This window comes from Ambystoma mexicanum, chromosome 5q (assembly GCF_040938575.1).
Source record: "Ambystoma mexicanum isolate Mex_15411 chromosome 5q, UKY_AmexF1_1, whole genome shotgun sequence".
In the NCBI taxonomy this organism is placed as follows: domain Eukaryota; kingdom Metazoa; phylum Chordata; class Amphibia; order Caudata; family Ambystomatidae; genus Ambystoma; species Ambystoma mexicanum.
This window is the reverse complement of record NC_090933.1, coordinates 160,527,996-160,540,693: the sequence shown is the minus strand read 5'-3', so window position 1 is coordinate 160,540,693 and position 12,698 is coordinate 160,527,996. Positions and strand designations below refer to the sequence as shown.

At 51.7% G+C, this 12,698-nt stretch overlaps 1 protein-coding gene across 2 annotated transcripts in view; it reads left to right on the top strand.

Annotated features, from left to right (window-relative positions):
* LAMA1 (laminin subunit alpha 1) overlaps positions 1-12,698 on the top strand; it is a 679,286-nt gene that overhangs the window by 591,455 nt on the left and 75,133 nt on the right. The gene's annotated exons all lie outside the window — the stretch shown is intronic.

Genomic DNA, 12,698 nt, shown 5'->3' with positions numbered 1-12,698 from the left:
CAAGGAAATAAGTCGTCCCTTCCAGAGCTTCTCTTATCGATCAGAAAAAGGAGTTTCAGCACAGCAGCAGGGCTTCACCTGGCAATTCAAAGGTCCAGCAGGATGCTGCAAGCTTCGTTCACAGTTTCTTCGTCGGGTGTTCTTCCCTCTAGTCGACTCTGACTCTAGTACCAAAACCCTCACCTTTTAAGCATGATTCTCCCATTCATGCAAAGCATAGGCTGTCACTCAAACAGCAGGGTGGCTGTCCCGAAAGGACAGCCAGCCAGCCAATCAGGACTGGTTGCTTTCATGCACTCCTAGAGACAAAGAACAGGGGAGTTTCTGCAATTCTGCAACCTCCCTCACATCCTGCCTTTCCAGACACACTGGAGCCAGGGGCAGGTTTCAGGACTGAAGCCTGCCAAAGTCAAAATGAACAAACGGCACAAACCTGGCTTTATACACAGAGTAAAACCCAGGAAAGACCTCACATACAGAAAATGGCAAAAAAAACAAGACCGGTGCCATTTTGACAAAATGGTGACCCATGAAGTCGATTCTGCAGCTGAGGATTCAGCCTGCAGTAGAAAAGCACAATGGTAGGAAAATTAAACCACTGCCACCAGCCATTTAAAGTATTGAGGGAAACATAATTATTTTTACATGACAATGTAAGATAAGGGGCTTCCAGCTAACCCCCAAGCACTCCACATAAAATGGTGTGTGCTGGACCTACCAAGAGAAAAGGTAAGTAAAGTTAATTTCCCTTTACTATTCTTGGGAACAGTAGATTGCACAAGAAAAGGTATTTAAATCTTATGTGAAATCTAAAGGATTTCTCAGTGACATTGCACTGAAGGTGCTGTGTGTCACCATACAAAAAGTAGATGCCCATGGAGTTTGTCAGACTTCAAAAACAGAGTTAGCACATAATCCAAATCAGGTCAAAACACATGCGAGAGTGAGAAAAAGGTCTCACTCACTCCAGGGTTTAACATGTAAAAGTCCTAAAGTCCAGCAAACGAGCTGGGTGTCTCTAAGGTGGGGGGAATAAAGCACTAAAATGAAAATTGCCCATAACGTCCCGCCCCTACTTTGGCGTGTTGGGGAAGTTGGACAGAAAAATTGAGATGGTTTGTGAATTTTGAATTTCAGACACCCCTACTCTTAAAGGCCTGTGTTGGGGAAGCTGGACAGAAAAAGTGGGAGGATTTTAGTTTAGGGACCAGAACACCCCTCTTCCTTAAAGAAATCAGGGTCATGTTAACAAATAAATTGCCCCAGAGTGTTTTGCTAAATGGGAATTAATTAAATGATATTCAGACAAATAGCCCCCCCACCCCAATCCACTGTAAAGGGAAATGATTGACGCCAAGGAGATTCCCCCACCTTTTGGTTTCAAATGGCTCAGTTCTACTTACATTGAAAACCCCTCTGTAAAATTCAGGGGAGCCAGCTGCCTTTCAGGATCCTCTTTGAGGACAGGGCAGGGGTCTGGTCACACCACTCTCAAGGATGGTCCCCAGCTCACCATAGGGCCAAGTCAGCTGTTAGGCCTCCGCAGCAATAGACAGCTCCGGCAGATGCAATTTCAACAAATCTCCTTTGGTGTTTCCTTCCAACTGTCAGTTGGTAATTTTAAGCAGCTCTCCCCCTCTCTCATAGTTCATCCACTTTATATACCAGTAATGGCACCATCAAGATTTCAATATTGGACAGTGCTCTATAAGATTTCTGGCAACCAGAATTGGACAGTTGCCCTTCTTTCTCCCCCCAAGTCCAACCTCTCTCTAAGGATTGGTTTAGGAGTCTAGAACAGAAATATGGCAACTCCCAATTGAAATCCCCTTTACTCTTACCTCCCATCCCCTTTCCTCCATACTGTATGGGCGTGCCTTCCAAGGGACGGGAGACAGAACCTTTTTCACCAGAAAAAACCTTCTTCCCCTTTAAACTTAGAGGCGCTCAGGGGTGCGGCCCTGGGAGCATGCGTTACCCTGACTCCGCCCAATGGCGCCACTCCTCAGTCCCCTTTTCTGCATTGATGGGAACGGGCCGATTTCACCAGTGCTCCTGGGTTTGGCTTTGGCCATGTAATACCACGCGCTCTTCCCTGAATTCTTCTACTATCTTTTTGTCTTATCTTTGTCATTCAGGTCCTCGGTCCTCCGGCGTCACGCTCCTCCCCGGCACATGTCGACTTCAGCGGACATCAGCAGGTGTCCAGCCTGCAAGGGGCTTTTCCATACGTCTGACCCCCATACTCTTCGCCTCTGCTGCCTTGGCCCTGACCACGGCTGGTAAAGTTGTACTGTGTGCGGCGCACTGACTCCACTAACACTGCAGAACAGGCTAGCTAGGTGGAGGGAGCTCTTTGAAAGATCGCCTCCAGAGGACTTGAAAAACGTAGTCAAGAAGTGATCGAGGCCTAAAGGAGGGCCTCTATTTTCCATCGCACCCCGTAAGGGCGACTCGTTCCTGAGGAAACGCCCAAGCGGGAGGAACATCTCGAGTTCTGGTACCAGCACGTGCACCAAGGGATAGTCCAGCTACCTGCCTCATGGCCGAGGGGTCGTCAGATCCTTCTGGAATCGGGACTGCAAGGTTCTTTTGCCGGATGTAAACCTGAGGGGCAATGCCCTAGTACCAGCTCAATATCAGAGGGGGCGCCTACACGCAGCACTACCGGCGACAATGCCGAGGGCAATACACCTCCTAGGCCTAGACCTAAGGTGCAGGTTAGGCATCAGGCTCCATTACCAAGAGTCTTGGACGCGGCTGGGCCCAGGGAGCCATGCACCACACCTTTGACACGTGGCCCGCAGCTCGACAAAATGGCCACTGTGCAAAACAACATGGCCGCTCGTCCGATGACACTCCTAGGAACAGAGCAGGCGGGTGAACGAGTTTCACGGTGGAACTGGTGTCAACCAGGTACATGGCCTACAGTCTATCCATTAGCAGTGCCGGGCAGGTTTCCCCTGCTACCTAGACAGTGTGTGCTCTGGCCCCAGCAGCCCCCAGACACTCTATAAACATCTCCTGCCACCTCTTCTGCCTCCAAAGACAGGTTCTTTGAAAGGTTCCTGGCGCTAATGCGAACCCCCTAGATGGGGGCCATCCTACGTGATACAGTCAGGGACTTGCTTCCCCCGGTCACTCCACCGGCGCCCATAGTTATTCCTCCCATGGCTCTGGCACCACAGGCCCCAGCGCAGGTCCCAGTGCCCCTGTCAGCTCCTACAATTCTGACTCCCCTGCCTCCCACAGCTCAGGCGGTCCCGAAGCAGCCTCCGGCTCCGGTCTCCACGCCACAGCCCACGGTGCCCAGCATCCCTCTTCTCGCTCCGTACCAGCCGGACACTCAGTTGGATACAAGGAGGGCCCTGTCATCAGCAAAGGCATTTCACGACAGGCTTGCAGGTTTGGCAGAATATCTGGGCCTTCCTCAACCCGAGGTAGAGCAGCCCGAGGAGGGGGTCTTGGCAGAGGTCCTCACCCTAAGATTCCCTACCAAAATGTGTATCCAGATGCAGAAGGACGTTGTCGCTCTGGCCAAGAAGGGGTGGCTCAAGCCACACTCGGCCCAACCTGTCAATCGGCACCTCAATGCCAAAGTGTAGACAGATAGAAGGGGATACACTCTTGCTATTGACGAATCCCCATCCCGATCTTCGGTGATCGCTGCGGCGTCACTCTACTCTAAGCCTCAGTCGCCCTCGGCCACTGCGTCTTCGGTGCTGCTAGGAAAGGAGGAGAAAATCTTGGAGATGTACGGGAAGAAGCTGTGCTCCCTGCACCTGCGTCAGGCCAACACGGATGCCATGCTGGTGGCCGCTAACCAGAGGTTGTGGAGGGAAATAGCAGACTTCCTCCCAGAACTTCCGGTGCAGAGCCAAGCACGCTTCAAGGCGGGTCTAGGAGAATCCAGGTTGGTAGAGCAGGACATCATGGAGTCCACCGTGGCCCACATCAATACCTCTTGCTGGGCCATCTGCATTGCCACGGACATGAGAAGGACGTCTGGCTTCGGGCTACTAAGTTTAACCCTGACATCCAGGATCACATATTGGACCTTTCCGTTCGAGAGTAGTGACCTCTTCCACTCTACCACCGATGAGGAACTAGATAAAAAGAAGAACAGCTCGCAAACTGCGAAGTATTTATCTATCCTGACGAAGCCCACGCCTAAGGCTTACACCCATTCGCACCAACTCCAGGAACTGAGGGTGAGACAACCTGACCGCTCGCAGAGACAGCACTGGCGCAAGCAACAAAAAGGGTGGGGGGGGGGGCAAGAGCTTCTTCCAGTCCCCCTGCTCAGCAGCAGCCTCAGAAGGTAAAGAGGCATGATGCTTCCCTTCGTGTCCACGTGTCTCCAGTGGGTGGAAGGCTTGCCTCTCACGTGCATTTCTGGTGCCAGAACTGTGCAGACCCCTGGTTCCTCTCAGTAGTATCCAGGGGATACTGCCTACCAATACCTCCCTCCTCCCCTCCACTCCTGCAGATTGGGACGGCAACTCTATTGGCGGAGATCCGGTCGCTCATCGAGAGCCAAGCAGTGGAAAAAGTACCAGCCTTCCAGAGAGGATTAGGCTTCTATTCCAGGATTCTTGCCATACAAAAGAACCAAGCTGGCCTGAGAGTTGTGTTGGACCTATCCACCCTCAACCTCTCCCTACCTCTTCAGAGATTCAAGATGGTTACATCAGCACTCATTGCAGAGACATTAGACAAGGGAGACTGGATGTGTTCCCTAGATCTGAAGGACGCCGACCTACACGTCCTGATTTGGCAGCCTCATCGCTCCTTCCTACGCTTCAGGATCATGGGCTGTCATTTCCAGTACAAGGTGCTACCCTTTGGCCTCAACTCAGCCCCCAGGGCCACCGTATGTCTACTCGTACCTGGACAACTGTCTCCTCAGGGTTAGCCACACTTCCTCCCGCTTATGAACCCAGTCCACGACCTGGGGTTTACAATCAACCTCAAGAACTCTCAGCTGCAGCCCATGCAGAGCCTCACCTTCCTGGGCCTCATCTGGGATACGAGCTCCGTGAAAGTATTTCCCTTGGAGGACAAGATTACAGCCATCAAGAGGGCCACTATGCACTTCCTTACCAGAGCAGTGGCCTCGGCTTGGTGGTACCAACACCTACTGGGTATCATGACAGCGGTCCTCCTGGCTGTGCCACACACAAGGCTCCAGAAGAGGAGATTACAGCTGCACTTCGCAGCCTCATGGAATCGGGAGAAGGGCTCCCAAGCAGAGCTGGTCAACATACCACCTTCTTTCCACTCGGACCTCACGTAGTGGTCCAGGGACAGCAACCTGCGGACAGGCAAGTCCTTCCGCAGCCCTCCCCTCAGGTCACCATCAATGCAGACTGCATAGGGAGGGCTGGGAAGCCACTCTGGACAGCCAGTCTCCACGGATTCTGGACCCGGCAGGAGCAGGAGTTACATATCAACTGGCTAGCCCTCAGAGCCTTCCTTCCGCTCATTGTGGGCAGGACCACCATTATCCAGACTGACAACTCCACCAGCATGTACTATGTCAGCAAACAGGGGGGGGGAACCAGGTCAGCCTAGTGGTCGGCATGTGGTAATGGGCCCCGGAAAACAACATCTACCTCACGGTCGTCCACCTCCCAGGGGAGGCCAACTTTGAAGCAGACAGGCTCAGCAGGCTGGGAGAGGACAATTACGAATGGCAATGGAACAACCAGGTGCTGCAGGTGGTCTTCAACACTTGGGGCCACCCTCAGGTGGATCTATTTGCCTCCTGGAAGAACAGGAAGTATCATCAGTTTGCGTCTTGGCAGGGGCTGGGCACCGGCTCCCTGGGAGACGCATTGCAGATTCAATGGGAAGGCATGACAGCATATGCCTTTTCTCCCATACCCCTGATCCCCAGGGTACTCTGCAAGATGAAGGAAGCTTGTCACCTCAGCATCATCTTGATAGCTCCTTGGTGGCCAGTGAGACCGTGGTTCTCCCAACTGCTCTGCAGACCACCCATTCACCTTCCGATGGGTCTGGCACCTCTCCTGTACCAGCAGGGGGGGCAGGGTCCTCCATCCCGTGCCTCAGAAGTTAGGCCTCACAGCGTGGTTCCTGGGAAGATCAGCATCAAGCACCTGAGCCTATCACGGGCTACACTGGAGATCATTCAGGGCGCCAGGAGCAAGGCTACCAGGAGCCAATATAAAAGCAAATGGAGCAGGTTCTGTCACTGGGCGGACTCTAAGGAGATCAACCCCTTACGTGCACGCTGGACAATGTGCTCTCCTTCTCGGCGCACCTTGCACACTCAGGTGTTCAGGTGGACACATGTACTTACCTGGCAGTCATAGGGGCCTACACAAATTCAAGAGGAGGTCTCCTCCTCCTCCAACCCCATTGTCAAGAAACATCTGCTGGGATTGTCCAGGCTTTACCCGCCCATTAAGATGCCACACCCATGTGGGACCTCGATGTGGTGTTGGGCGCCTTGGCGCACAAACCATTCGAGCCAATGGCGTCCATGGACATCAGGTTGGTCACCATTAAGACTGCTTTGCTGGTGGGACTTACCTCCGCTCGCAGAGTCAATGAGATCCAGGCTCCGGTGGCCTCAGAACCTTACACCACTTCCCACAGGGATAGTGTGGCCCTGTGGACTCACTCGGAGTTCCTACCCAACGTGCCTTCCATCTAAATGAGGAAATTGTCTTACCTAGGTTCTTCGCTGACCCCAAGGACGAGGCTAGTCTTCCACAGTCTGGATGTCAGACGGCCTATGAAATTCTATCTGGACAGGACCACTGGCTTCCGCAAGTCGGACGCACTTTTTGTCACCTTTGGGGGCTCCAGACCTGGTTAGCAGGCATCCAAGGCTTCTATTGCACAGTGGATGGTTGCGGCCATCAAAGAGGCCTATGAGGGTCAGCACAAGCCACTTCCAGCCAACATGCACGCTCACACGGTCAGAGCCAAGGCCACGGCCATTGCCTTCCAGCGGCAGGTTCTGTGGCAAGTAATAAGCAGGGTGGCTACCTGGGCCACCCCTTCGACTTTCTGTAAGCATTACTGTTTGAACACCGGCTCTAAATCAGACGTGGCCTTCGGACAGGCAGATCTAAGGTACTTATTTGCTTAAGGAGGGTCTCCTCTACACCCTGGGGCTACATTAATTTGTAATCGCCCATGCAGTATGGAGGAAAGGGGACGGGACGTAAGAGTAATTATGAGTCACTCACCATAGTGACTAACATACTCTTAGTCCTTAATCCCCTTTCTTCCAAACGTCCCACCACCCTCCCCCCTAATAATACTGGTGTCATTAGGCAATATTACATTTTTTGTCGATGCCTCCATGTAGACTGAGGAGTGGCGCTGGTGGGCGGAGTCAGGGTGGCGCATGCTCCCAGGGGGCGCCCCCCTGCGCGCCTCTTAATTTAAAGGGTAAGAAGGTTTTTTCTGGTGAGAAAGGTTCCGCCTCCTGTCCCTTGGAACGGACGCCCATGCAGTATGGAGGAAAGGGGACTAAGGACTAAGAGTATGTTAGTCATTACGGTGAGTAACTCATATTTTTTTTCATGTCAACTTTTTGGCAAAAAGTATTCATGTGGCAAAACTTCAGAATGTACTAGTAACTGCCATAATATGTGTGTATATATATATATATATATATTTCTGATGTTTGTTAATCTGCTTAGAATCACATGCTGTGCATAGTCCGACATCCAGTGGTCACTGCGGAGTATTGCATTTTGTTTTTCGTAGTCGAAAAGGGGACGTCGACAAGGCGTGTCTGTAACACTATCCCTATAGTGACATGCAGTGTACCCACAATCCCTCACGCGTCGAGGTCCCTCAGATTGTTTTTTTCTGCCCAAATTTTGGTCGCCTATACGCGGAGCTCCTCGGGAGACATTGCAAAAAACATTATTCGACCTTTGGTCGCCCTTAACTTATATTATGACTTACATCCCTCCTTCGGCATTGTAGCTGCAAAGCTGTTCACCGCCGATCAAGATCTCTGACGGCGGTTCCTTCGACGGAGGAGGTTGTTCGGCATTCGCTGAACACGTGGCCTGGCCTCGACGGCCAAATACAGTAGGGAGAGTGGGGTCGTGGGACATTTATTGTTTCTCTTTGAGAATGCCTTTCCCTTTCCCCTCCCTTTCCTTCGGGGTTGTTGTCACATGCAATCTGTTCCTCAGCTATGGAGAGGACACCCTTTAGGTTTTGCCCGCGTTGCAAAGGCAAATTTACCTGGAAAGACAAGCATAAACGGTGTAACCGTTGCTTGCCCCTCGACCACAAAGAAGGCGGCTGTGCGGCCTGTCAGCTCCTTAAGCCGAAGACTTTGAAAGGCGGTAGGGTCAAGAGGTGGGCAGCCTACGCCATGTCTAGGTCTGATTCATCACCCGCCCCAGAAAGTGACGAGGAATGTAACAACCCGACCTCCGTTTTGGAAGTCGTAGACCTCTCTAAGGAGCGTTCACGCTCCTCGTCGCCCGTCCCCAGCCTCGACAAGCTCGGCTCATGCCCTGCTTATGGGGATGAACACCCCGGCGACAAGGACGCACACAGAAAACACTCCCATAAACATACAACCCACGGCTCTTCCTCGTCGAAGACGAAGAGAGCATTAGCACCAACGGAGACGCAGGTCCTACCGGCGGCCTCCTCAGACCGTAAGAGTCTGAAGCCCCCCTCACAACCGCAAATGCGACTTGCGTCTGGGCTACCCCCAGATAAGGGCGCTATCACTAAACCACCAGACGACGCACACTGGCAGAGAGCGCCCCTCAGCGCAGAGCAAGCGACGCCTGTAACGTCGACGCCGGAGGTACCCTCGACAGACAGTTTAGTAGTCGAGAGCCTGGCAGGGATTATTTCCACCGATAGCCAGAGACGGACGGCGAAAGAGACGTCGGTTACCGCTCATAAGGCCCGGGAAACGCCGAAAAGGTCAGAAGGAAGGCAGGAACCGCCCGCTCCATCGAGTGGGACTCCTAGCCTACCAGAAGGCTTTTCAGAAGGCGAAGGGAACCTCTCTTCGACGTTATGGGATAGGTTGAAGCGTTTTCTAACAGAAGGCCCTCCCTTTTCTCCCCCTAACCGCTCCGGGGTACCTCAAGAAACCCTAGAGAGACTCCAGTTCTGTATGGACAAAATGGAGAGGTTTATGGAGACTCAGAACCTTCCAACACCCAAGAGATCAAGAGAGGGACCTCAACAGGATCCCAGGGCCAAGTACCCCAGGCTGTTTGATCCCCCCAAGAGGATGTAGATCTATATGACCTCACTGGAGAAGACCCCACTTTCAGGAGGATGACGAATTCTTAGGCAATGAAGGGGAACAAAACCTAGAGGAGGAAGGTTTTGAAGACAACCCGGATATGGGTGATGGTGGCTTCGGAGAAGACCCAGAAGACGGCACTTCACAGCCCTGGCAGTCCCCATCAGCGTTTTCAGACCCTGAAGCCATAAACCTGTCCCCACCCAAAGACTCACCTATTAGGAATACATCTCCTATAGACGATCAACCTACCTTTAATGCACTCCTACGCAAGGCAGCAGCGCATTTCGAGATCGAGACCGGGGAAACTCCTCCTGACATCGACTTTGTAGAAAAGATCATTAAGGAGGAACCCCCTGTCAGCCAAACAATTCCCCTCCTCGCCTCAGTAAAGAGACAAATTATTCCTTCGCTATCCACTCCCGCATTGATCAGAGGGGTCAACCCGAGGATAGAAAAATTATTTAGTCCTTCTCCATCGGACCCGTTATACATCAGGGGCCACTCTGTACCAGACTCTTTAGAGGTGACAAATACCAGGAAGAGAGCAGGGGTCCCGCTGTCAACTAGTGGGGCACCACCAGATAAAGAGGGTAAAAAATTGTATGCCCTAGGAAAGAGGATTACAGCCTCAGCTGCTTTTTCCGCAAAAAGTGGCAACAACAACTCTTTGCTGGCAAATTACGCAGATGCACAATGGAGCAAACTACGTAAGGACATTGAGGAGGTACCGGAACCCCTACGTACTCGCCTTCTAGCCATGGTGACTGAAGGGACCTTAGTCAACCAAAGCATCATTAAAAATACTCTGGATGCTGAGAGACGGCTGGGCGTTCCTTAGTCCAAGGAATCCTACTCAAACGCCATGTATGGCTACGTAATTCAGGCTTTAAACCTGAAACACAAGCATCTCTTATTAACAAACCTATAGAAGATGCAAACCTCTTTGTTAAGGCAGTGGATGAGGCACTAGAGACCGCAAAGAAGGGATTTGACACAATCAAGACACTAGATCAAATTTCAAGGCCTCCCAACAAACGTGGTTATGGCAACAAACGTTTTATTCGATGCCAGCGCCAGCAGCAACAACAGCAGCAGCAATACTCTGCAGGTAACTGGTCCTCTAACCAAGGCACCAGTGGACAATATAACCAAAGAGGACAACGTCATGGCAAGGGGAGAGGTCGGGGTCCCACCCCTAGAGGTTCCCAAGCCACCAACACCAAATGACTCAAAGATTCGGGTCCCCTCCCATGCTTCGCCGGTCGGGGGCCGGTTAACATCCTTTCTTCCAGCATGGGAGGGTATAACATCAGACCGCTGGGTACTATCAACCATAGCCCACGGCTACTGTATAGAATTCAACAGTTCCCCTACGTAGAGACCCCCAAGGGGACGACGCATTTCACCAGAACACCTTGCCATCCTTCTTCAAGAAGTGGACCAACTACTAGAAAAAGGAGCTATATAGGTCGTGCCTCTATCCCAGGTAACGTTGGTATTTATTCAGTGTACTTCCTTGTACCCAAAAAGGACTTAACCATGAGCCCTGTACTAGATTTGCGCCCAGCGAACAAATTTGTCAAACTCAAAAGTTTTGTATGGTGACTCTACAGGAGGTTATCCCCCTGCTTTCACAGGGAGATTACAAGACAACACTGGACATGAAAGATGCATACTTTCATATTTTAATGTTGCCAGCACACTGGAAATACCTCAGGTTCATGATAGAGGGGAAACACTACCAGTTCAGAGTGCTACCCTTCGGCATAGCATCAGCGCCGAGAGTATTCACGAAGGTACTGGCAGTGTCAGCAGCCCACCTGCGCAGGTTGTCCATCCCAGTATACCCTTACCTCGACGATTGGCTCATAACAGGCGATTCTTATGAAACATGCTTCTCAAATACCCAAAAGACTGTAGACCTTTTGTTTTTGTTTCAACTGGGCTTCTCCATCAACGAGAAGAAGTCCAGGTTAGACCCCAGCCAGATCAAACAATTCCTAGGGGCTCTGATTCGAACAAAGGACGGCCTCGTCTTCCCCTCCAACGAGAGGGTCCAAAACATGCTGTTTCAAATCCCTCAATATGTGGCCGGTCGAGAGGTGACGGTACGCAAAGCAATGTGCTTACTAGGAATGATGGCGTCATGTATTTATTTGGTACCTCAAGCACGCCTGTCATGAACTTCAGATCGCGCCCCTTTTGGACCTCCTGGTCCTTGTCTCAACGGGGCTTACATTCCATACTACTTCCAACATGGCCATCCAGAGCAGAAGCCCTTGCTCGCTCCATGCGCTAAATGCGGCGTGATTTATTTATAGACCACGCCTTCCGCGGCTCCGCGCGTCTCAATGCTGTTGCAGAGTAGCCTCAGACGTGTGTTCGTAGCTCGCGGTATTGTTTCCTTTGTCCCAGTGCTATTACACGCTCCTGACCCTTCCCCCTTCCTGATTCCGAGCATTACTAGCTTTTCCAAGACTTCCGGATTCCTGGACTCCGCGTTCCCGGAACTAAACACAACCTGGAACCAGACGAGACTCGAGCAGCACTGTTCAAGACCAGGAGCGTTCGCAAGAAGGCAGTGATCGAAGACACCGGCAAACACCGGACCCAGGTGAGAAGGGGGGAACTCCTTGACAGTTTGAGACGCCACCCGATCGAACCTAAAAACGAGATGGAAGCCGCCGTGCAGGACTTAATGCGACGCATGCAAGAATTATCAACCGAGGTCCAAAATCTTAAGGCGGAAAACGCTGCGCTCAAACAATTGGTCTTATCCCGGGATTCTGCTACAAAGGAGAGTGCCCTTTTGGGCGGTATTGTTGACAGGTATGATGGTTCGGCAAAAACACTGCGGATTCCTGGATTCATGCCTGGTCCACTTTACCTTTAAGCCCTATTATTTTTTTTAGACTCCTAGGGCTAAGGTGGGTTTCATCATATCTCACCTTTCCGGCAATGCCTTAACTTGGGCAACACCCCTTGTGAACTCCGGCGATGCCCTCCTAGATGACTATGATGGGTTCATACAGGCCCTTAAAGGCATGTTTGACCGTCCAGAGCAGGTCTATACTGCCCAGGAACGCTTGCTGGACTTTCAACAGGGCTCCCAAGATATGCTCACTTATGTGACCAGATTTAAACAATTGGCTAAGGAAGCAGACTGATCCTCTGAGGCTAGTTTTACCCTGTTCAGGAGAGGCCTGAACGATGAGATCAAGGATAAACTGGCCAGCGTGGCTCGACCAAATTCATTCCAAGCACTAATGGACCTGGCCTTGCAAATAGACTTTCGCATCCAGGAAAGGAAGGCTGAAAATAAGAAATCCAAGGGAAACCCACCCAAGACGTCCTTTGAGAGCACAGCCAGAACAGACGCAAACCCAAACCCAGCCCCAGAACCTGAACCCATGCAAATTGG